General features: G+C 42.4%; 1 long non-coding RNA gene across 1 annotated transcript in view; it reads left to right on the top strand.

The window, feature by feature from the left end:
• The window catches only part of LOC134956811 (uncharacterized), a 298,928-nt gene that overhangs the window by 21,962 nt on the left and 250,640 nt on the right, over positions 1-26,326 (top strand). The window contains exons 3-4 of the long non-coding RNA XR_010186191.1: positions 25,205-25,263; positions 25,725-25,784. This is a non-coding gene — a long non-coding RNA (uncharacterized LOC134956811). The remainder of the gene's footprint in view (positions 1-25,204; positions 25,264-25,724; positions 25,785-26,326) is intronic.

Below are 26,326 nucleotides of genomic sequence, written 5' to 3'. Positions count from 1 at the left end.
CCTTACAATATTTGCACAAGTTTAAACTATATAAGAAAGAAACACAAGTGAGTATGAAAGAAGTGTGTGTGTGTGCGTGTATAATACATATATTACTGGGAAATATCACTTCATGCGCTCGGCAAAGCACAGACTTTTTCAAACCCTAAACTTATTAATAAATGCTGGCCAGCACCTATTTGAAGGTACACCTATGGGAAATATAGATTTTGGATTATGTATTTGTGTGTGTGTGAGAGATAGAGAGAGAGAGAGAGAGAGAGAGAAGATACATACTACATACATTACATAACTACTACGGCAAGGAAAATACACCATATAGGGGAAACATATGATACATATCTACCACCCTGCGAGTCCCTCTGACTTCCATCTCCACAGCCTTGTGTGTCTCCTCCATCTTCAACCTACATTAAATACTCACCTAACTAAACTGCAGAGAATAGCCTAATATTTATACCCCTTACCATATATATTGATAAAGCCTATTCTTTACCTTTAAACATTCACTATATATTTGTAAGAGACTCAGTACGCCATTGGCGTACGGGGTACCGTAATGGTACGCACTTAGCGTAGCAGACGCTAGACCGTGAGCGCAACGCACAAGCGACATGTACGCTCGCGGGTTTACGCTTGGTATTGAGCACGCTATAGGCGGCCGACTACCGTGAGGCGACGCTATTAGCGTAGTGAACGCTATGCCCACGAGAAGAACACGAGCGGCGCAGACGCTCACAGAATGACACACTGTAAACCTTATTAGCAACACACTGAAAGGATATGCTTATACTGTAAACCTTAGTACTGTAATACTGTAATGATGTAACGCTTATTGACCTTGATAATAAGAAAGCTGCTTGAGCGATTGAGATGCTCAGAAACCCTTTATAATAACTGGTGAAACACACACAATGCTTGCTAAGGTTCCAAAACCTTTATCTAGATGGTTTTAGTATGTAAAAAGGGGAAAACAGATACAGCTTATACACTACAAAACTAACATCAATATCTAAACAGAGTAACTAGACATAAATATACACAATAGCGAACGATTGCAAATACAAATAAACAGAAAGGGAATAAATGGCAAACACTTATAGGTTAGCTTAAGAGAACAATTGCATACATACAGAGTAACGAAATGGCCACAGAGAAAACTTACACACGTGGGAATGAATCACAGGCGCAATCTGGAAACCAGCTATAAGTTAATCAATGATAAAAACCTTTGTAGAGAGTGTGTGCTGCCCCAGCAATGGTGATCCTTATATTTACAGCCTACATTCTCAATACAATGGTCCCTACAATCTCATTTTTAATTGGACACAGGAATGTCTCTTTGCACTATAACAAAAGGTCATAGGTGGGTTCGTACAGGGGTATGTGTCTCTCTCCAACTGCTCAGGTGGGAGGTATCCTCTGGATTCCCCCTGCATGTGTAATTAAACTGCAAATACATTTAATGTTCCAAATATACTTTTGTGCATAACTATACGCAGCAGCGAACGATCTCTTCCTAACCAACACCGGAATATTTCTAATAAAATACTCTTCTGTTGGATACTAGACATCATCGGTCAACCTTTGTCTGACCCTTCGTATCATGCAACGAGGAATTCGTTTGTCCACGAACCAGTTACACTAAACATACTTACAGATATTATTGAGGGGACTATTACCTATAAAACACATTATATTGGTTAGCTATGCTATAAACGAGTCGCCAGCTACAAGCTCATAAACTCTACCGTAAATACGCATTTAACGCACGTAATCGCCGGAGCGAGTTTACTCAATTTGCGGACATGTGCACGCACAGTAGACTGAATGCACGAGCAGCGGGCATGTGCATTGGGGTTAGTACAAGGCATTGTAAGCTACTATATTTTTCAACTTTGACAGTCCACCCTTTGGCAGTCACCAATAACTGCCACTTCCTAAACCATTCAAACAGAAAAATATATGTCATCATGTAAATACCTTTTTATGATTGGGTAAAAGGAGGAGAGGAGAAGGTGGGAAAGGTGTGACCTAGTGATAAAAGCATGTGTGTATGAAATCCATGTCTGAGGGGTCATGTATCATCATTATGTGTTCTAAATCAAGCTTCGAGGTATTGCGAAGTATACATTTGAATCCTTCTTATCCCGTATTAAGGGTCTGTGGATGGGCAGTCAAACTCTACCGAGCTCTTTTCGGCGTTTGGTTACAACAAATTGGGTGCACATTAGTTGATGATACATGAAGGGGGAGAGTATGTGGACGCTAATATGTGAGAATCACCTGTCGACTATGTGGGATACTACCTGGAGGTTGTAGAGATGAAGATAAGAAACAAGCGTTATAAATGCAGTCATATAACTATGTGAGTTTTAGTATGCAGTCGCCGATTGGGGTCTTGTTGATGTCTTGTCTGATGTACGTGTTGTCTGATGTCTCATGGTGCTTTTGCTGTAAGTGGTGAACAAAAGCTTTTCCAGTGTCCATAAAATTACAGTCTCTAAAGTATTGGGTTTTCTCGTAGATAATTAAAGTCACTAAAGGTATTGGGTGTCTGTGACACAGTTCATCAATGGTCTGTATAAAAGAGGTTGTCAAATTCTTCTTCCAAGCGGATGTCTTTGTACCTTGGAGGAAAACAAAGGAGAAACGGGTGAAAGAAACGGATCGTGGAATCACATTTTATCACAGCATTGTTTCAATCGTTGGGTCATAAATTAAACCAATTGGGATTACAGTGTCCTCGCTCCTCAGACTCATCACTTTGGTACTACGTTTACACTTCATTAAAGTCCGAACGCATCTAAATATCAGACTGATCAATATGACGACTCCCAGAATACACAAGAGAAATTTCCCTACATCCATAATAATGCCTTGGGCCCATTCTCCTAAACCAGAGAACCAATTTCGTGGGTTCAACCATGACACCCAACCGGTCAGCTCATTACCCACAGCAGCGAAAGTAAGATTGTGTTTCCTTCGGAACTCCCACTTCAATTGTAAAATGTCATCCATATTTTGGTCTATGACCTCGACCGGGTCCTCAGTGCTGTTTGTAATGTACGTGCAGCACTTTACACCATACTGAGTTGCTAGGGTGACACAATACCCGCCTGTCACTGCTGTGAGGTAATGAGAATCATCCTATGCTGGACCAGGTCTGTTTTGTAGGCTTGTAGCTCTCTCCCAGTATACCTGAACGTGTCGTCATGCATTTCGGTGATATTATCTATCAGGTTCGCAAGTGCGTTTATATACCTAAAGTTTATCACTCCTCTGGCGGTACGAGTGATATCTATCGCGAGGAGGAATTGAATCCCGGTGGATTCATGGATCAGATCAGAGTCCGGATGCTCTTTCCTCTCTATCAGTTGCCGTTTAACGATGTGCTCGTAATAAGTGTGAGTATAAGGAGCTTGGGCACCACAGTGAATGTCTTTCATTTTTTTATGGGATACAGTCATTACTTCAGGCAACACTTTTCCAATGTAACATAATCCCTCTGAGTTTGGGGCAAGCCACTTATACGCCTTTCTCCCGCATATGAAATATGCATCATCGGGGAGAACATATGGGACGGAGTATGACATAACCATGTTACAAATTTTTCATGTGAAATCTCCTAACCCTAATTCTCCCATCTGTCTAGTACACGGATCAGGCTGTACGATATGTGCACAGTATCTGGGTGATACTTCTCCAACTCGCATGATCCTACTTCCTAGAGTGTACCTATACTGGAAATATTTTCCACTGTTGGCTATCTGGCGTATAAGTTCTGTGTGTGTGGGCATTCTATCGGCTCTATGTGAAAATGTCATGGTTTGATTACTCCATGACACTTCCCAATTTCCCGGCTTTCGGGGATTGGAAATGTTAAAGCATACTAAGGACCTATCCACATGATATTGGTGGAGCTTCAAACTAGGAGGACTAGAGATGTTAAACCTCTTGTCCACCGGCCTCCCACCACTTAACTCAAGTACCTCTCCTACGGTTAAAGGGAATGGTACTAGTCCTGATTTGCTATGACCTTGAGGTACTTGAGAGCACACCAAACAGTCTGTCTGTTTAACACCTTACCCACTAATGAGTGATAGTCACCCAATGGATGCCGGTCCATGTTGATATTAAAACTGGACTGACATTTCTTGATGCACCCATCCTCAACTATATTGTCACAATGCCTACAGATGCAGTTCTCTTCAGCTTAACAATCCTTCACAATTCCTTCTATGGTCAATGCTATCAGATCGTTTTCTGATACTCGCCTTTACTCTGTGATTGTGTTGCTCTTGGAATCCTACGAGCCCGTTCTTGTAATCAGAACCCATTCCAGATCATTTCTCGACCTCACTGGTACTCTCACCAAAACAGACTACTCTGGTCAACAACAGGGTCAACGGGAAAACACGGACTGCAGTCTCTTGGGGCGAGTCCATCTTACAGGAGGAGAAAGAGAAATTTGTAATGGGAGTACAGAAAATAATTTGAGGGGAAAGAAAAATGTTACGGTGATTTTGTCCTCTTGTCTTGTTGTTCTTCTTGCTCTGTTGTCATCTCAAAGGTGCTGTCTCTCAGTCTTCCCAAAATTAACATTCTGGTGATACAATATTCCTTCCAAATCAGCGATCTTTCTGTAAGGAGCAAAAATCTTGCATTACCATTTGTCTAACTGATGTGCGACATACCATCTGTAAAGCATGAGAACATGAGAAAAAAACTAAAGAGAGAGAGAGAGAGAGAGAACAATATATATGTTACATAGGACACAACAAAAAAAAAATTGTCAGATCGTCCGTTCACCATCAGGCTGTCACATCAACACATCTCCATATACGGGTACAGGAACATTTATGTAACATAAAGAATGAAAAAGATAACCATAGCATACCCGTACATTTTAAAGAAAAACACAATTCAAACCCCAGTCTTCTACAATTTGTTGGATTAAAGTAGATTATGAAACCGTGGAGAGGAGGAAATACCGAAGACCTCTTATCTAGAGAAGAAACGAAGATGATTTATGAATTAGGTACCCTGGTCCCAAGAGGCCTCAATATAGATATAGAATTAACATCTTTTTTAAAATAAAAATAAAAATATACCTTGTCACTACATCAGATATTTGGTATAGTAGTTATCTAAGCATGACATCTTTTATTTAATATAAGGAGTTAAAACAGGTTAGAAGATCTGTATATAATACCATATCAGAAATTACTAGACCTTAAAATAACACAGCAAACACCTTTTTAATAGATTTTTTTCCTGACATAAACTCACAAAATTTTTATTATCTGTTTTTATTTTTGTTTTTATACAAAAATTAATTCTTGTTATATGTTGTTGTATGTTGTTTTGTTGTCCATCTATGTTTATATGGGAGGCATCCATGTTCGTACGAACAATTCCTATAGCTAATGGAATATACCCAAATGGTAGTAACCAATAGCAACCCATATGGAGATCGCAATTAGCACAAATTATCACTATGGATCCAGTCTTATCCACTAACCCATTGCTGGTTACAAGCACTTTAATACAGTGATAGTGAAAAGAATCACTGTTTATGATCCTTTTTTATGTATGGGCAAAATGTGCACCTTTATTAATGCAAAGAAGACCGTGTGGCCATCTTAAGTAAGGGCGGAAGAGAACGACGCTCTTCAGTAGCTATAAAGACGGAGGGGATCCGTGAATCGATTATTTATCCATCCTGACAAAGCCTACACCAAGGCGAAATGCGTTGATTGCGGAACGATCGATCCCTGCACGGAGTCCGGAGAAAGAGTGACACGGAGCAGCAGGTGTCTGCCGGCAGACCACGGGAACCTCACTATTCCACCAACGGACTAAAGGTACAAAACAGGATAAATTCCATGCAAGGAATTCAATACCTTTCAAGACCTTTTTGTTTACTTTAAAGACTCAAGTGAACCTTATCTACTACTACAGACTGCCCATAAGGGAACCAGACGTGACATTTCAGATTGAACCCTACAGAGATTCCACATATACACCTAACGGGGTAAAACGCTGAAAAGTGTACCCACAGGTGAAACCATTTGCAGCCCATATTTGTGTCCACAATTGTGTGTTTTTTGTCTGTTTTTGTATACCGGTATTAGGTTTGTTTATATCCAAAGACTTATCTATACAGCCTCTAGGTCTTTTTATTTTAACAAAGCTCCATTTTAAATTGATAAATCATCTGAGATTTGGTATTAGGCTTTGTGAATCATATCCATCCAAACAGCTATATAGATTTGTACTACACTCTATGAAATTGATTTTAATGGTATCTTAATTATTTAATTGATCAATTAAGCATAATTTGATATTAATTCATTCATATTTACACCTTTTTAAAACCTTTCTTCATATATACTCTTAATAAAATATTTTTTTAACTTTATTGACTGTGAATAGTATTATTTAATGGTATAGCTGATTTTATATATATATATATATGTATATATATATATATATAAGAATTTTAAAATAAAAGGGGAGGGGGAGCGCTGAACAATTTTCCTTTTTCAACATCAACACATCCATTGGTATCTTTGCACAGTCTCCCCCACCAGTATTTCCACACTCTACCCTTTTGTGCCTGGCCAGGACACAACGATGCTGGTAGGACACACTGGGGTTGGGTAGACCTCTGAAAAGACCAAGTAGTCATGTGATGTTGGAGATGTCATGGTGAACGTCAGAGATGGGGAAAAACATTTACAGATAAATTACAAAGTTTACCCGACCGTCCCTGTGTTTACAAGGAATGACCTCCCAATTACATTGACTGTAACCTCAGGTTTACTATCAGGCCTAATGACTTACTTTACTGGCTGCAATTTATAAGTGTGGCCCAAATTTCTTCCTATGTAATTCCTGATTACAATTGCGTGTGTCATGACTTTGCTCGTGTTCTTGTCTAGGAGGTCTGACTTTATGTATGCTGTTACAGTTGGTGGCATAATGCCCTTCTCTTTTACAAAGATAACAAATCCTTGGCTTCCTCCATGTGCCAGTGGCCTGGGGTTTCAGTCGATTTGATGCCTCCTCTAGTGTTTGGATGCTCATCACCATTGACCGCTCTCCCTGTGCTTCCCTGATTCCTTGGATACCACGGTTATGTTGTTGTCTAGGGGGTTGATATACCTTCTGTATGTCTTTAATCATACAATTTCGTGCAAAATGACCTTCCCTTTTGCAGTTGTAACATCTTATCACATTCGACTTACCCACAGGGGTCTGGGGCTTAAGCTGATGTGGCTTCGTTGTCAGGACCTGTCTACTGATTGTCATTTGCTTACTCCCCTGTGACTCCCTGTGTTTGCTGATGTTCCGATCGTGCCCAACAGCGGACTTTCTTAATGCAGCCACCGAGATATTTCTCCAGTTAGGTTGAGTGGTTCGTACCCTTGTTCTCAACACTTTTATTAAACCTTTCATTAATACATTAACCGCTATCTCTCTATGCTGTACATATTCCTCAATGTTCGCGATCCCAGTGTATCTAGCCATTACCTGCAGTGCTCGGTTAAAATAATCAGAAGCACTTTCCCCTTCTCTTTGTCTTGCGGAGAAGATTTTGTTCCACTCGACAACGGCTGCGTCTAACTTACAATCAGTAATGAATTTAGCAAGGTCAATGTTGGAGGGCAAACATGCCCTCAGCACTGTCCGCCAATCTTTGTTGGTGGGTTCTGCGGAGTTTCCTAGTTCTTTAATAAACCTCTGACATGCGGCTAGATCTCTCCTGGGATCAGGAAATTCAGACATAATTGTCCTTAATTCTGTCCGTGACAAGGGGCAGGGCATTGCACTGTTCCTGGCGGGAATGATTCCCTGAGCGTCAGTCTTCCCATTGGGGACTGTGATCACCCTGACAGGATTAAGTTCAACTACATCATCTTGTGTTGGCTCTACAATATGAGGTGCATTTGTCTTTGCATAACATACAATACCGTACTTACCTGTGGACACGACCTCACCTGACCCTCCGTTAGGGGGCTTGACTACTGCCTTTACCGATTGGGTCGTGCCCACCTGGGTGTCTCGTATGATGGCTGCTGGAAAAGGTGCCGACATCGTGCTGGGCTCACTTTCTTGCTTGTAATCCTGAGGGAAGTTTAACATGGAGTGCAACTTGCACGGGTTAAAATTTGTACATTTATCAGTTTTACTTCTATTATTATTACATTTATTCTTATCATTATTAATACAGTTGCTAAGTGCACAATTATCATATACCAGTGTGCCATTCTCTGCAGCCATTTGTTCTCCTGTTGCCATATTTTTCTTACCAAAGTGAGAGTCAGCTGTGTAAGCTAATCCTTCTTGTATCTCACCTTCCCGTTGCCATAACTGTAAACAATCATAATGCCTAATCCTCTGTTTTGCAGATGTTATTAGACATATCCTTTTCTTTAAATTTTGTAACACCTCAGCACTAAAACTGCCTACTCGTGGGAACTTTTCCCCATCGTTTACAGTCATACTTTCCCACTCATCGCACAAAACCTCTGTGTGTGATCCGTATTTTTCACACATGATATACCTTGCCGACCCTATTGGCCGGGTTACTAAATCAACCTGAACCAGGGTTGATCGTCCCTTACCTGAACAACTGGCCCCCATCTTTGCAGGTGTTGCTTTCACTACCTCTGACCTTCAAATCAGGGTCTTCAGCGTACCCTTACAAAAACCAAGTTGCCCGGGGTAAGCCGATGGTGAAAGTTCAACCGAGTGCTTCCACTCACTCTTACCCACATTGGCCAGTACTGCAATCACTGTCCCAGAGCTGCGTACCCAACCTAGGGCCCCTATGAACCTTTATTTACTGGGGCGCGTGGGAGTATGCTACCCTTCCCCAGCAAGTATCGGTTGTTGGAGAATTCCTGAGTGATCAACGTACCTCCCTTAAAATAAAAAAATGTACACAAATCACGTTAGAATGTACAAATAGTGTTTATGACCCCACTAGCGTACGCAAATGGTACTGGGTCAAGTTACAAACTAATGCACACAATTACATGCGGTACAATCGTACTGCGTATAAGCAACTAAACTTATGCGCAGAACGACCAACGGAATCGATAATTGCGGCTGCGAATTACTTTCAGCTAGAGCTTGACGGCCTATATGGGTATGGCACCAACCCCCGGGGTTGTGCCTCTTTACTCTATCTCTATAGCGGACTTACCTAGCCTGCTGTACCTAGACCTCCTGGTCTGTCTCTTTGGACCTCCTGGTCTGTGACCTCCTGGTCTGTGTCTACAGTAGACCTCCTAATCTGCTATACTCTAATGCTCTTACTACAATACTAACAAGGGATGCCTCCCAAGCCACCACGTGCTATCACTCGCACGGATGTACCTCGACAAGAACTCGATTTCCTGGGTTCCAACCAAAAGAGAAACTTATATATATGCACACACTCTTTTACCTCATAAACTCTTTACTTTCTTTTCTGTACTGAAAATTCCTTTCATTCAGTATCGCATGCTTCTCCCAGAGGAGTTGCAACTAGAGAAGGATCTATTACGCTAAAATTTAGGACACTGAGATTAACTTGTGCTATTATCGCGTTGCCTCCGTATCGCCTACTAAAACAATACTATCATGTGATTTGTATCAAGTGGGCATACCCGTACGCTTCGTTGCGTAATATACGCTACGTGCGTCGACCCTTACGTTGCGTACGCTTGTCCCACCCTTTGTTAGGATTATGTCTACCCAACTCCGATGCCCCCCCAGGTCTTAATGAGAGACAAAGGGAAAACCGAGACAGGGTGATAACAAGGGGCCCTCTGACTAAACAACCAGGCCAGGGGCTACAAGCTAACTTAAAACTAGAATATGTGGGGAAAAACCGCCAGGGAAAAGGACAACCAAAATATCCACTTGTCCACTTCTCCTACCCGCCACCGCCGAGTTCCAGAGAGGACTTGTGGAAGCGGAACCCTCCGCAAATGCTCCAAAAACAGAATATATGAGCCGCAACTCACGAAACACCACTCAATATTCTAAGGTGATCAGTAAGGACTACTGGGGACCAAACGACTTCCTGGGATGAGATGACAACTCCCGGATACAGGACTTCTGAGGACAGGAATGACCGGATACAGCAGGACTGGAACAGACTCACAGCAAACCAAAGCAGCATGCAGGAAGCTATTACCGGCGTCTGTGTGAAGCACCGAGAAAGCCTTTAACAAAGAGACCTCCAATCAGATGCCCCCAGTCTAATTGCCACCAATGCTGTGCAGCTGCCCTGCTGCACACCCACAAGAGCAGCGTGTGATTAGTAATCTGACCCTGCAACGGGGAACGTGATCCGTCCATGGCGTCCCCGTTGCCAGGGTCCCGGCGGCTCAGCCGCTCGGCGTCCCTGCGTTGCTAGGGAGCCGGCGGCTACGCACGCACGGCGTTCCTATTTGCTAGGCGCCGGGCCGCGAGGACATCGCAGACCCCGGCGCCTAACAGTACCCCCCTCTTGAGGAGGGGTCAAGGAACCCCTAAAGCCAGGTTTCTGAGGAAATTCTCGAAAAAATTCCCTCTTGAGTCTAGCGGCATGAAGATCCTTATCCAGGACCCAAGACCTCTCCTCCGGACCATAGCCTTTCCAGTGCACTAAAAAATAAAGCCAATCCGGGACAATTTAGAGTCAAGAACTTTCTCCACCAAGAATTCCTGTTGTCCCTGTACATCCACTGGAGATCTACCCTGAGAGACACTCCGAGGAAATTTACTGGAAGAAACGTATTGTTTCAACAAGGAACAATGAAAAGTATTACCAATCTTCAGAGATCTTGGTAAACGTAGCTGAAAGGCAACTGGGTTGACTTTTTTAATAATAAGAAATGGTCCAATAAATTTGGGTCCCAGTCTAGCCGAGGATTGTCGAAGCCTGATGTTGCGAGTTGACAACCACACCTTATCTCCCACCTTAAAAGTGCATGGACGTTGGAGCCTGTCAGAAAATTTCTTCTCTCGAAAGGCCGCTTTTCTGAGAGCAAGGTGCACTTTTTTCCAAATTGCTATGAGATGGGAGGTCAATGCCAGCGAGGAGACTGGAGAATGATGAAAAAAAGAATTAGCTCTGGGGTGAAAACCAAAAACTGAAAAGAATGGAGACTATTTAGAGGAGGAATGACAAGAATTATTGTAAGCAAATTCAGCCAAAGGAAGAAACTCGGACCAATCATTCTGGAGTTTGGCTGAATACAAGCGCAGATATTGTTTTAATGACTGGTTAACTCGTTCCGTTTGCCCGTTGGATTGTGGGTGGTAACCGGATGTTAACAACAGTTTCATCTTTAATGAAGCACAAAAACATTTCCAGAATTGTGCGATGAATTGTGGACCCCGATCAGAAACAATATCAGTGGGCAACCCATGAAGCCTGAACACATGGCGGAGGAACAAAACTGCCAACCCTTGAGCAGAAGACAATCGGGGAAGAGCAATAAAATGAGCCATTTTACTAAAACGGTCCACTACCACCCATATGACTCGGAATCCGGCTGAAAGGGGAAGGTCAACCACAAAATCCATGGAAATATGAGACCATGGCCTGAGAGGGACACTTAAGGGCATAAGTTGCCCGATAGGCAAGGAACGGGGAACCTTATGCTGTGCACAAACCTGACATGAATAAACAAATTCCCTAACGTCTTTAGAAATACTAGGCCACCATACTGAGCGAGAGACTAACTCCAATGTCTTAGTGATTCCCGGATGCCCTGAAACTTTGGGGTAAATTTACTAAGGTGGGAGATTTTTAGAACTGGTGATGTTGCCCATGGCAACCAATCAGATTCTACTTACCATTTATCTAGCTGCTTCTAGCAGATAATAGATATAATCTGATTGGTTGCTATGGGCAACATCACCAGTTCTAAAAATCTCCCACCTTCGTAAATTTAACCCTCTGTTGTCATGGAATTCAGTTAAAACAGTAGCTCTCAAAAATCAGGAACGTAAAGACGACCAGCAGGAGTAAATCTAGGAGCTTGGTGTTGAAGCTTGTTTAACTGGGTAAATAAATCCTGTGTGAGGCCTGCCCAGATGACCGAAGATGGAAGTATTGGGGTAACAACAGGATTGTTATTGTGAACCGGAAGAAAGCTACGTGACAGGGCATCAGCTTTAGTATTTTTGGAACCAGGCCTGAAAGTGATTATAAATTTGAAACGAGTAAAAAATAGTGCCCAACGTTCCTGCCGGGCATTAAGCCGTTTAGCTGATTCAATGTATTGCAGGTTCTTATGGTCAGTCAATACCGAAATAGTATGCTTTGCTCCTTCCAGCCAATGCCTCCACTCCTCAAAAGCCCACTTTACCGCCAGTAACTCCCGATTACCAACGTCATAATTGGATTCAGCGGAGGAGAATTTCCTGGACTTAAAGGCACAAGGATGTAACTCCAGAGACTCCGGATGCTTTTGAGAAAGGACAGCCCCCACTCCAACCTCTGAGGCATCAACCTCCACAACAAAGGGCAATTCTGGATTAGGATGTCTGAGGACTGGAGCTGAGACAAAGGCTTGTTTCAGGGCCCGGAAGGACAACTCAGCTTCATGCGACCAGTTGGTAGGATCCACTCCATTCTTTGTCAGAACTACAATGGGAGCAACCAGGTCAGAAAAAGAATGAATGAACCTCCTATAATAATTTGCAAACCCTAAAAAGCGCTGAATTGCTTTTAAATTGGTGGGTTGCACCCAATTAAGGATGGCCTGGAGCTTCTTAGGTTCCATGGAAAATCCCTGAGGGGAAATTATGTACCCTAAAAAAGATACTTCTGTGACGTGAAATTCACACTTCTCCAGCTTGGCATATAAATGATTCTCACGTAACTTTTGAAGAACCAGACGCACCTGGGTGATATGTTGTTCCATCGATTCAGAATAAATCAAGATGTCGTCTAAATAAACGACCACGAATTTCCCTAGGAAGTCACGGAGCACATCGTTAATGAGGTCTTGAAAAACTGCTGGAGCATTAGACAGCCCGAACGGCATCACCAGGTATTCGTAGTGACCCGACTGAGTACTGAAAGCCGTCTTCCACTCATCTCCAGATTTAATTCGGATGAGGTTGTAATCTCCTCTCAGGTCAATTTTAGAAAAAATCACAGCAGAACGAAACTGATCAAAGAGTACAGAAATCAACGGCAAAGGATAGGTGTTTTTAACTGAGATCTTATTCAGGGCTCTAAAATCTATGCATGGTCTAAGCGAGCCATCCTTCTTCTCCACAAAGAAAAAACCAGCACTTAAAGGGGATTTTGATGGTCTAATAAATCCTTTCTGTAAACTCTCCTGAACATAGTCATTCATAGCCGAAATTTCTGGCCCGGACAATGCATATAATCTCCCCTTTGGCAATGCGGCACCAGGAACTAGCTCAATAGCACAATCATAAGGCTGATGGGGAGGCAGAATGTCCGCATTGCCTTTGGAGAATACATCGGCAAACTCCTGGTATTCCACAGGAATGAGTTCTGGAATGATAGCTGCTACTCTGACTGGAAACGAAATACATTCCTTAGCACAAAATGTACCCCATTGGGAAATCTCCCCGGACCGCCAATCAATGGTGGGATTATGAAAGGCCAGCCAAGGGTGACGCAGAACAACTGGAACTGCTGGGCAATGTCTTAGATAGAATTCGATATTTTCGGAATCTAAAGCTTCTACTGTAAGTACTACGGGAGGTGTACGGTGAGTAATAACCCCATTGGAAAGCGGACTCCCATCTAAGCCATGCATGGTGACACACCTATCCAATGGTAACTGGGGAATGCCTAAGGCCTTAGCCCAAGTTAAATCCATAAAGTTTCCTGCAGCTCCACTGTCAACAAAAGCCAACACCAAAGAACTGAGGCTGTCAAAGGAAACCTTAACTGGGACTAAAAGAGAGTTATTCGAGGAGATAAGCTGCAGACCTAGGTAAACCCCCTCACAATTCACCTGGTCAAAGCGTTTCCCGACTTGTTCGGACAGTTACGAGCAAAATGTCCCTTACCACCACAGTACAAACAAAGACTGGAATTTTGCCTTCTGGTCCTTTCCTCAGGAGACAGCCGGGAGAGCCCCATCTGCATGAGCTCCTCGACGTCTTCTGGAATGGAATAAACACAAGGACTTGACCTTACAGATGTTCCTCTTTCAGCCCTCCGCTCTCTGAGACGACGATCAATCTTAATAGAAAGCTCCATGAGTTTATCGAGAGTCTCAGGAGCGGGGTACTGGAGGAGACTGTCTTTAATAGACTCTGATAAGCCGAGGCGAAACTGACTGCGCAGGGCTGGGTCATTCAAGCCACAGTCGTTCGACCAACGGCGAAACTCAGTACAATAAACCTCTGCAGGATTTCTACCTTGTTTGAAATTAACTTGTGCTATTATTGCGTTGCCTCCGTATCGCCTACTAAAACAATACTATCGTGTGATTTGTATCAAGTGGGCATACCCGTACGCTTCGTTGCGTAATATATGCTACATGCATCGACCCTTACGTCGCGTACGCTTGTCCCGCCCTTTGTTAGGGACGCGTGTACACAGGCCAGACACGTCCACAGTAACACAAGTAATACGTTTCTATCAATGCAAATGATATTTAACTGTAATCATTTACCGAGCACCACACAGATCTCTCTTGTATCTTAAGCAAAGCCGTGTGCGTGTTTTATAAATTACTCCCTTACGTATAAATTTTACTTTTAACTACCAATAGCAGCAAATCTTTCTCAGCACGTTATCAATGATAAATGGCAAACAGGAAGGTGAGATGTGAAAGTACACAGATGAAAATGCAATTCTAAATTAATCTAATAACATACATTGATGTCACACACATATAATATTACATCTATGTATTAATCACTATTACATCTATGAGACCCATTCACTTCTCTAATTTGCATATGAATGTGCCCTTGACTGTGTGTGAGGGTGATTCTCTTCACTGCTTGGAGAAAAAAGAAAAAACTGTTACACAGGTTAATTTGCCCTTCAATGGCTATCCTACAACAAGTAGATAATCCTAGAATAGGGAGGTAAAGAACCAAAAAAAAAAAAAAAACAGAACTTTGTTTTATCTGTGTATCGTTCTTAAATAAAATATTCATTTTACTATTAACTTACATTAAACCACATCTAAACTATTTATAATTGATTATGATATGGATAAAATAAATGCATTGGAAACTCATAAATGGTGATTTCTTTTTGACAATGGATGGCTGATTACTCCTGAGTCAACTGGAAATCAGCTATTTTAGGGAGACTTTTTTTTGACCTTCCCAAAATGGCCGCTGCGCCTCCCCCTTCCACATCCATGAGGGTTACACAAAATGGAGGACAGACCATGCGGCTTCCCTTGTCACAAAGAAAATCACCATCCAAGCCCCTGAAGTTATTCTAGGCCTGGGTCAAAAATAAAACTATCAAGCCATGCAGAGCGATTAAAAATACCTTTAAACCTATTTAAACAGACAAGCAATCCAATCTGCGTGTGCAGTTGGCACCAAATAGAAATTAAAACCAGATTTAAAAACACAATAGCTTAATGTTTTTACCTTCTTCGGATTCCACCAGCATCCCTACTGTTATGATTCCAGCACTCTGGTCTGAGGAGATCTTATTGCGAGGACCGGAGCACTGGAACGTTATGCTGGGGAAGGGAGTGGGAATGGAAAATAGCCCCTTGCGCCCTAACTCCGTTGTCTCGCCCGTGCTGTCAGAAATTCCCTGCGAGACTATGGTTGCTTGAGCCCATGGCAGCCGCGTTTGAAGGGCGCATTATGTCTGCCCAACTCCGATGCCCCCCCAGGTCTTAATGAAAGACAAAGGGAAAACCGAGACAGGGTGATAACAAGGGGCCCTCTGACTAAACAACCAGGCCAGGGGCTACAAGCAAACTTAAAACTAGAATATGTGCAGAAAAACCGCCAGGGAAAAGGACAACCAAAATATCCACTTGTCCACTTCTCCTACCCGGCACCGCCGAGTTCCAGAGAGGACTTGTGGAAGCGGAACCCTCCGCAAATTCTCCAAAAACAGAATATATAAAGATAAAGCGGCTGAGCCGCAACACACGGCAGAGCCGCAACTCACGAAACACCACTCGATATTCTAAGGTGATCAGTAAGGACTACTGGGGACCAAACGAATTCCTGGGATGAGATGACAACTCCCGGATACAGGACTTCTGAGGACAGGAATGACCGGATACAGCAGGACTGGAACAGACTCACAGCAAACCAAAGCAGCATGCAGGAAGCTATTACCGGCGTCTGTGTGAAGCACCGCGAAAGCCTTTAACAAAGAGACCTCCAATCAGATGCCCCCAGTCTAATTGCCCCAATGCTGTGCAGCTGCCCTGCTGCACACCCACAAGAGCAGCGTGTGATTAGTAATCTGACCCTGCAACGGGGAACGCGATCCGTCCATGGCGTCCCCGTTGCCAGGGTCCAGGCGGCTCAGCCGCTCGGCGTCCCTGCGTTGCTAGGGAGCCGGCAGCTATGCACGCATGGCATCCCTAGTTGCTAGGCGCCGGGCCGCGAGGACATCGCGGACCTCGGCGCCTAACACCTACAAACCATGAGAATCAGACGCAGACGCTCATCTGATCAGCACTACAAGATAACACCTTTCCACCCTTTGCTGATCGATAAAGTCTGAGCGTTTTCACCTGACTGCGTATATCAGGTGGACCGGACGACATCCCAATTGATAAAGCCTATTCTTTACCTTTAAACATTCACTATATATTTGTAAGAGACTCAGTACGCCATTGGCGTACGGGGTACCGTAATGGTACGCACTTAGCGTAGCAGACGCTAGACCGTGAGCGCGACGCACAAGCGACACGTACGCTCGCGGGTTTACGCTTGGTAACGAGCACGCTATAGGTGGCCGACTACCGTGAGTCTACGCTATTAGCGTAGCAGACGCTGTGCCCACGAGAAGAACACGAGCGACGCAGATGCTCACAGAATGACACACTGTAAACCTTATTAGCAACACACTGAAAGGATATGCTTATACTGTAAACCTTTGTACTGTAATGATGTAACGCTTATTGACCTTGATAATAAGAAAGCTGCTTGAGCGATTGAGACGCTCAGAAACCCTTTATAATAACTGGTGAAACACACAATGCTTGCTAAGGTTCCAAAACCTTTATCTAGATGGTTATAGTATGTAAAAAGGGGAAAACTGATACAGCTTATACACTACAAAACTAAAGGGCCCTAGACATTAGCCGATCTGCCGCCGAGCTGCCCGACGGCGGATACGGCCGACGAGCGACCCGGCGGCGGGGGGGCAGTGACGGGGGGAGTGAATTTATTCACTCCACCCGTCACGCGGCTCCATTGAAGTGCAGGCAAATATGGACGAGATTGTCCATATTGGCCTGCATGCACAGCCGACTGGAGACCAGCGATGAACGAGCGCGGGGACGCGCATCGTTCATCGCTGGAGCCTCCACACTGAAAGATATGAACGAGTTTTCGTTCATTTATGAACGAGATCGTTCATATCTTTCCAAAAATCGGCCAGTGTGTAGGGCCTATAACATCAATATCTAAACAGAGTAACTAGACATAAATATACACAATAGCGAACGATTGCAAATACAAATAAACAGAAAGGGAATAAATGGCAAACACTTATAGGTTAGCTAAAGAGAACAATTGCATACATACAGAGTAACGAAATGGCCACAGAGAAAACTTACACACGTGGGAATGAATCGCAGGCGCAATCTGGAAACCAGCTCTAAGTTAATCAATGATGAAAACCTTTGTAGAGAGTGTGTGCTGCCCCAGCAATGGTGATCCTTATATTTACAGCCTACATTCACAATACAATGGTCCCTACAATCTCATTGTTCATTGGACACAGGAATGTCTCTTTGCACTATAACAAAAGGTCATAGGTGGGTTCGTACAGGGGGATGTGTCTCTCTCCAACTGCTCAGGTGGGAGGTATCCTCTGGATTCCCCCTGCATGTGTAATTAAACTGCAAATACATTTAATGTTCCAAATATACTTTTGTGCATAACTATACGCAGCAGCGAACGATCTCTTCCTAACCAACACCGGAATATTTCTAATAAAATACTCTTACGTTGGATATTAGACATCATCGGTCAACCTTTGTCTGACCCTTCGTATCATGCAACGAGGAATTCCTTTGTCCACGAACCAGTTACACTAAACATACTTACAGATATTATTGCGGGGACTATTACCTATAAAACACATTATATTGGTTAGCTATGCTATAAACGAGTCGCCAGCTACAAGCTCATAAACTCTTCCGTAAATACGCATGTAACGCGCGTAATCGCCTGAGTGAGTTTACGCAATTTGCGGACATGTGCACGCACAGTAGGCTGAATGCACGAGCAGCGGGCATGTGCATTGGGGTTAGTACAAGGCATTGTAAACTACTATATTTTTTGACTTTGACAATATCTAACTGACTTTTTCTCAGTGTGTTAAAATCCAGAAATAACCAGTATTCTCTGGTTATTGACAGCCTTGTAAAATTCCCCAAACTCCAGGGTGATCCAAAAGTCACAGTACATCCTTTTGTTTCAAAAACTGTGCAGGAAATGGGAAAACTGAATACGCCAGTAAGGTATGGGCTACTTTTTAGGGTATGTTCCAGCGCTCCACAAATAACCCACGTCACCAAATTAATTCACCACTTAATAGTGAGTAAAGGAAAGATAATACCATTTATGGATATGTCATTCACATCAACAGCAGCTGATTCGTTAACTCTTTCTTTACAGAACCTGTAAAAACCGTGTCCACCTTCATATATCACAGAGCTACCTTAGCTCATAAAGGGGTACACAAATTAAGAAATAACATAGTGCAAATTATCCTTTGATTTTAAAAACACGGATTTAATACACATTGAACTTACAAACATAGATGAAAAAAGCGCATGTAGTAAAATCCCCCTTAGGCATTCACAGCAATGAGGTCCAGGTGAAAAACCCTGATGGATCTGGGTCAGCTGGTGAATCAGGCTCCGGAACCGGACTCCAACACCTGGACTTTCAATGTAGCAGCAGCCTTGTTCTGGGGCAGTACCAACGGGAGAGCAGTACGCTTAACGCGTTTCGGATCAATGTCCTTCGTCAGAAGCGTAAATATCTGCTCCTCCAACTCCCTATAAATACCCTAAACTAATACATGTAGCACCTGATCTCTATTACCGCTAATCGGCATAGTCCGCGCCGGCGCAGTCCCATCAGTGTAACCGGATCCAAGATGGCTGTGCATTCCATACGGCCGGAAGTCGTCATCAAAATCCCGTACTCCGATCATACCTGTCATGGCTGTGCGTTCCACTCAGCCAGAAGGTTATATACGACATTTCCAGTTGGTCATATACATCATCACTGTGCGGCTTGTGCGTTCCATAGTACATGTATATATTTTGTGATTGCGTTCCACACATAAATTAATATAATCGTACCTCAAAGATAAAAACAGTTTTAGTAATAGGCACAAATACAAATGACGACATTATATAAAAAAGATTAATGTTAAAATAGGAATGCCATAATGTACACGGAGTGTCTGTCCAATACAATTTGTACAACAAATTCATCCTCATTGGAAAACACAAAATGTAGAAAAAAAATTATCACAGACAGAGATGAAATGGATCCACCATTTGGGTACCCTTGTCCCCAGGGGATTAAATGGGGACTTTGAATTAAAATGTTTCCTTACTTAAATTCTATTGGACAGACACTCCATGTACATTATGGCATTCCTATTTTAACATTAATCTTTTTTATATAATGTCGTCATTTGTATTTGTGCCTATTACTAAAACTGTTTTTATCTTTGAGGTACGATTATATTAATTTATGTGTGGAGCGCAATCACAAAATATATACATGTACTATGGAACGCACAAGCCGCACAGTGATGATGTATATGACCAACTGGAAATGTCGTATATAACCTTCTGGCTGAGTGGAACGCACAGCCATGATAGGTATGATCGGAGTACGGGATTTTGATGACGACTTCCGGCCGTATGGAACGCACAGCCATCTTGGATCTGGTTACACTGATGGGACTGCGCCGGCGCGGACTATGCCGATTAGCGGTAATAGAGATCAGGTGCTACATTTATTAGTTTAGGGTATTTATAGGGAGTTGGAGGAGCAGATATTTATGCTTCTGACGAAGGACATTGATCCGAAACGCGTTAAGCGTACTGCTCTCCCGTTGGTACTGCCCCAGAACAAGGCTGCTGCTACATTGAATGTCCAGGTGTTGGAGTCCGGTCCCGGAGCCTGATTCACCAGCTGACCCAGATCCATCAGGGTTTTTCACCTGGACCTCATTGCTGTGAATGCCTAAGGGGGATTTTACTACATGCGCTTTTTTCATCTATGTTTGTAAGTTCAATGTGTATTAAATCCGTGTTTTTAAAATCAAAGGATAATTTGCACTATGTTATTTCTTAATTTGTGTACCCCTTTATGAGCTAAGGTAGCTCTGTGATATATGAAGGTGGACACGGTTTTTACAGGTTCTGTAAAGAAAGAGTTAACGAATCAGCTGCTGTTGATGTGAATGACATATCCATAAATGGTATTATCTTTCCTTTACTCACTATTAAGTGGTGAATTAATTTGGTGACGTGGGTTATTTGTGGAGCGCTGGTGATCAATTTCTTACTTCTATATACACCATTTATCCCTTTAGTGCTGTGGGGATGCACTGCTAGAATTTTTATTATAGCTGCACCACAAATTGTCTGCGCAGATTGTCTCTCAAACATTTTTTTCTGATGTTCCAAACATAGGCACCATCTTGAAACTAAGGCATTGTTCCTATTTTCTGCACAGGTTTTGAAACAAAGGGTTGTATTGCGACCTTTGAATCACCCCATAGTATACTGTCACTACAGGGAACCTCAATCTAGATTAGATCACGGCTCTTTGTTTATAATCTTCATATGTTTGTAGTGCAATGAGATTTTGCCAGATTTCTTTTGAATTTATTTCACTTATTTAGGTGACAATCACAGTTAGCATCTTGTTATCAACAAATGGACCTATTGTCTGACCCTCAGTGTAGAACAAATGTCAACCAGTTCTGATTAACATACTATTCTGGTTTGCTTTCCTGCTGTATATTTGCATACATGCTAGTCTATTCAAAGACAATCTTTATCAAAGGTAAACAGAAGCAACTGTAAAACACATACAAACTTGTTCACGTAACTATCCATTCATTTAACATATTCCATTAATGAATGAACTTGCTTGGCCATATTGTACAATTATGAAGTCTGTGGCAATTGTATATATATATACATATATATATACAGTATATATATATATATATATATATATATATAGAAGAACGTGTGGTGGCACTCAGAAATAACGACAGCAGAGGCAACGCTGTCGTTATTTCTGAGTGCCACCACACGTTCTTCTACATGCTCATTTAGAGAGGCTAGGCACCAGGACCCGTTGATACTTCTGAAAGCGTGAGTGCCGGACTATTTGTATATATATATATATATATATATATATATATAAAACACATGTTTGTACACTCCTATTTTTAACACAACCTGTGGGGTGCGTCCTTCTTCCCCTGCTAAATACAACATGATTGATTGATTGATCTGCCTCAAAACGCTTATACTCATCCAGAACAAAAAGTCCTCAATATCCACCCAGGTAACATGTGATCTCTGTTGCTGTTTTACAACAAGTATCCATCACAGTCCATAGCTATGGTGCATTTAATTATGGTGCCTTTGGTTTTTATACACCTCGCGGTGTGTGTGTCGTTCGACTTTGGCTGTCATCTGCGCCGTTCAAGACAAAACACCTATTCACAAAAAAACACAAAATCTACATTTCAATGAACAACTTAAAGCCACTATGTTAGGATGCAGCCCTCCTACACTGCCTGCGCTGCCGCCACATACCTGTTCAACCTGACCATTGACCATTGGCGTGCATTCTACACCACTGCGCATGTCTGTGCTGTCTCCTACACGCTCCCGGAACCTCTTAACTCCCCTCTGGACCACGTGACCACGTACATCACTCTGTAGTTCACTTCCTCACTTACCTAAACTACATTACCCAATACACTGTGCGCCGCTCGCATGTAGTAGAAACTAAAATGGCGCCGAGCGGCACACAGTGTATTGGGTAATGTAGTTTAGGTAAGTGAGGAAGTGAACTACAGAGTGATGTACGTGGTCACGTACGCAGTGTTGTGGAACGCCAATGGTCAGGTTGAACAGGTATGTGGCGGCAGCGTGGGCAGTATAGGAGGGCTGCATCCTAACATGGTGGCTTTAAATTGTTCATTGAAATGTAGATTTTGTGCTTTTTTGTGAATAGGTGTTTTGTCTTGAACGGCGCAGATGACAGCCGACACACACACTGCGAGGTGTATAAAAACCAAAGGCACCATAATTAAAGGCACCATAACTATGGACTGTGATGGATACTTGTTGTAAAACAGCAACAGAGATCACATGTTACTTGGGTGTATATTGAGGACTTTTTGTTCCGGATGAGTATAAGCTTTGCTTTGTGAGGCAGATCAATCATGTTGTTGCTATATGATGTGTAAAAGCCATATGATATCCAATGTAACTTATATGTGAAAAAAAATCTGTATTGCTGAGACAATATTGCAAAATATGTAAATCAATGAATAATCTCTCTGCCATGTATGAGAGGTGATGTGATTAAAGAGTTCTAAGAACATTTTAGTGGAGAGTGCGGCTTGTGTTTGCTCATATACTGTATATATATATATATATATATATATATATGCATATATATATATATATATATATATATATATAGATAGATAGATAGATAGATAGATACACTGCTCAAAAAAATAAAGGGAACACTTAAACAACACATCCTAGATCTGAATGAATGATATATTCTTATTAAATACTTTGTCCTTTACATAGTTGAATGTGCTGACAACAAAATCAGACAAAAATTATCATTGGAAATCAAATTTATTAACCCATGGAGGTCTGGATTTGGAGTCACACTCAAAATTAAAGTGGAAAAACACACTACAGGCTGATCCAACTTTGATGTAATGTCCTTAAAACAAGTAAAAATGAGGCACAGTAGCGTGTGTGGCCTTCATGTGCCTGTATGACCTCCCTACAATGCCTGGGCATGCTCCTGCTGAAGTGGCGGAATGGTCTCCTGAGAGATCTCCTCCCAAACCTGGACTAAAGCATCCGTTAACTCCTGGACAGTCTGTGGTGCAATGTGGCGTTGGTCTATGGAGTGAGACATGATGTCCCAGATGTGCTCAATTGGATTCAGGTCTGGGGAACGGGCGGGCCAGTCCATAGCATCAGCCTTCGTCTTGCAGGAACTGCTGACACACTCCAGCCACATAAGGTCTAGCATTGTCTTGCATTAGGAGGAACCCAGGGTTAACCGCACCAGCATATGGTCTCACAAGGGGTCTGAGGATCTCATCTCGGTACCGAATGACAGTCAGGCTACCTCTGGTGAGCACATGGAGGTCTGTGCGGCCCCCCAAGGAAATGCCACCCCACACCATTACTTACCCACTGCCAAAGCGGTCATGCTGGAGGATGTTGCAGGCAGCAGAATGTTCTCCTTGGCATCTCCAGACTCTGTCACGTCTGTCACATGTGCTCAGTGAGAACCTGCTTTCATTTGTGAAGAGCACAGGGCACCAGTGGCGAATTTGCCAATCTTGGTGTTCTCTGGCAAATGCCAAACATCCTGCACGGTGTTGGGCTGTAAGCACAAACCCGCCTGTGGACGTCTGGCCCTCATACCACCCTCATGGAGTCTGTTTCTGATCATTTGAGTAGACACATGCACATTTGTGGCTTGCTGGAGGTCATTTTGCAGGGCTCTGGCAGTGCTCCTCCTGTTCCTCCTTGCACAAAGGCGGAGGTAGCGGTCCTGCTGCTGGGTTGTTGTCCTTCTATGGCCTCCTCTACGTCTCCTGATGTACTGGCCTGTCTCCTGGTAGCGCCTCCATGCTCGGGACACTACACTGACAGACACAGCAAACCTTCTTGCCACAGCTCGCATTGATGTGCCATCCTGGACAGTGGCAAACGCAAGATTTCTAGAGGGGGGTTTCCAAATGCAGTCCACAATCTCCAACTCTGCGGAACATTGGAGCAAGTGCGGGAGTGGCAGAAGAACCTAGTAATAACTCTGCACATTAATGTAAACATTGGTCTATTTATACACTGGATACTGTATGGAATACAGTATTAATATTTAACACTATGGAAGGTTAAACATTCCATAATACAGAAATACACAAACATAATAGAACAAGTATGAGACAGAACACATTCTCTCACATCATGGTAAAGCTCCTGTCTCTTCTTCCTGGTAGCTAGTCTCTAGTCCAGAGCACTGACTGGGGACACCTCAGGATCCACACACACAGAAAACTTGGTAGAAGAAGATGCTACCACTGGCCATGTGCAGCAGCTCTGCTCTGTCCTTTAAACTGCATAATGTGGTGGCAGCTCTAGTAATCATATTATATACCATTGATATTATTGTCATAATTTGAGCCACTTGCCAAGAGGAGGGGGGTTTCCGGGCAACTGGACCCCCCCACACCCTGTGTTTGCCTATGCTGGATGAGCTGCACTACCTGCGCCACTTGTAAGGGTTGTAGACTCTGTCTCATGCTACCACTAGAGTGAAAGCACTACCAGCTTTCAAAAGTGACCAAAACATCAGCCAGAAATCATAGGAGCTGAGAAGTGGTCTGTGGTCACCACCTGCAGAACAACTCCTTTATTGGGGGTGTCTTGTTAATTGCCTATAATTTCCACCTGTTGTCCATTCCATTTGCACAACAGCATGTGAAATTGATTGTCAATCAGTGTTGCTTCCTAAGTGGACAGTTTGATGTCACAGAAGTGTGTTTGACTTGGAGTTACATTGTGTTGTTTAAGTGTTCCCCTTATTATTTGAGCAATGTATATATATATATATATATATATATATACATATATATATATATATATATAAAATGGTCGATATTAAATATCCTGTTGCAAACTACTACATTCTTTAAATGCTATTTTCTGTTTAACTACTGTATGACATACAGTATTAGGTGCACGATGTGTAACACCAACTGCTGATGAATGCATAATAACTACATTGACAGTAAGTAGCATTGTATTAATATGAAATATATACATTGCTTCAGTCTTCATTCCCTCTTCTCACCCTCTCTTCTCTTCTTGTACCTTTCATCTCATGCGCATTATTTATTTAGTGTCATGTTTTCCTGTAGATCCTCATTTCCCTCTATTCTCTCTCTCTCTCTCTCTCTCTCTCTCTCTCTCTCTCTCTCTCCATTTCACATGTGTAAAAATCTAGAAATATTGTTTTATATTAGCTACTTTCTTTTTCATCAAACTTATGACACATCCACTTTATAGTCTGCATTTTAGTTCATTAGCTTTAGCATATTCTACACTCTTGCCTTTGCAGTATCTCATCATATTGTAATTGAGCTCTAATGTTTGTTGAAATAATATATTTTCCATTTATTTTGTCACTTCATCTTTTTTTAAATATAATGTAGTTGCTAATGTTTTCTTTCTTATTATATTTTTCATTAGAAATTTACAGACTTCCTTCAAGCACTAACACCTTTCCACTGTGCTGCTCCTGAAAATGCGGTACAGTAAATAAACTGAGTTCTATGTTTTACAATAGCTGAATATAGATGAACACAAAAACTAATTCCAGCACAAACATGTAGCACCTGCATTCCTGCCAGCATGTCCAATTGGAAGATTAAGATAATGCAGCCCATTTCCCAAAACCATACATACAGTATCTCTGGGTGAGACCAAACCTCTTTTTTACACAGAATAAGAAAAGTGAAAATAAGGAATTTCCAAAATGACAAATTTAAACTTCGTCATTAACAAAACATAAAATATGCAATTGGACAAAATTATCTATAGAATCGAACATTAATGAAACTTACTTTTATCCAAACAGTCATTGAATGGAAAGCTCTGTACATATTCCTATAACTTGCAATATTCCCAGGATGCATAGCGCCGTCTCCAGGCACTGGAGCTCAGTTTTGTTAACCAGTCCAATGCAGTAGCAGGTAAGAGAGACAACAACAGTTAGTAGCCACATACAACTACATTCTCATGACAGGAGAAGATACCAGCAGCTAATGCCATACAAACACAAAGAAATGCGT

This window comes from Pseudophryne corroboree, chromosome 9 (genome assembly GCF_028390025.1).
Source record: "Pseudophryne corroboree isolate aPseCor3 chromosome 9, aPseCor3.hap2, whole genome shotgun sequence".
Lineage (NCBI taxonomy): Eukaryota > Metazoa > Chordata > Amphibia > Anura > Myobatrachidae > Pseudophryne > Pseudophryne corroboree.
The sequence above is the reverse complement of the archived record's forward strand: the minus strand, read 5'-3'. Positions and strand labels throughout refer to the sequence as shown.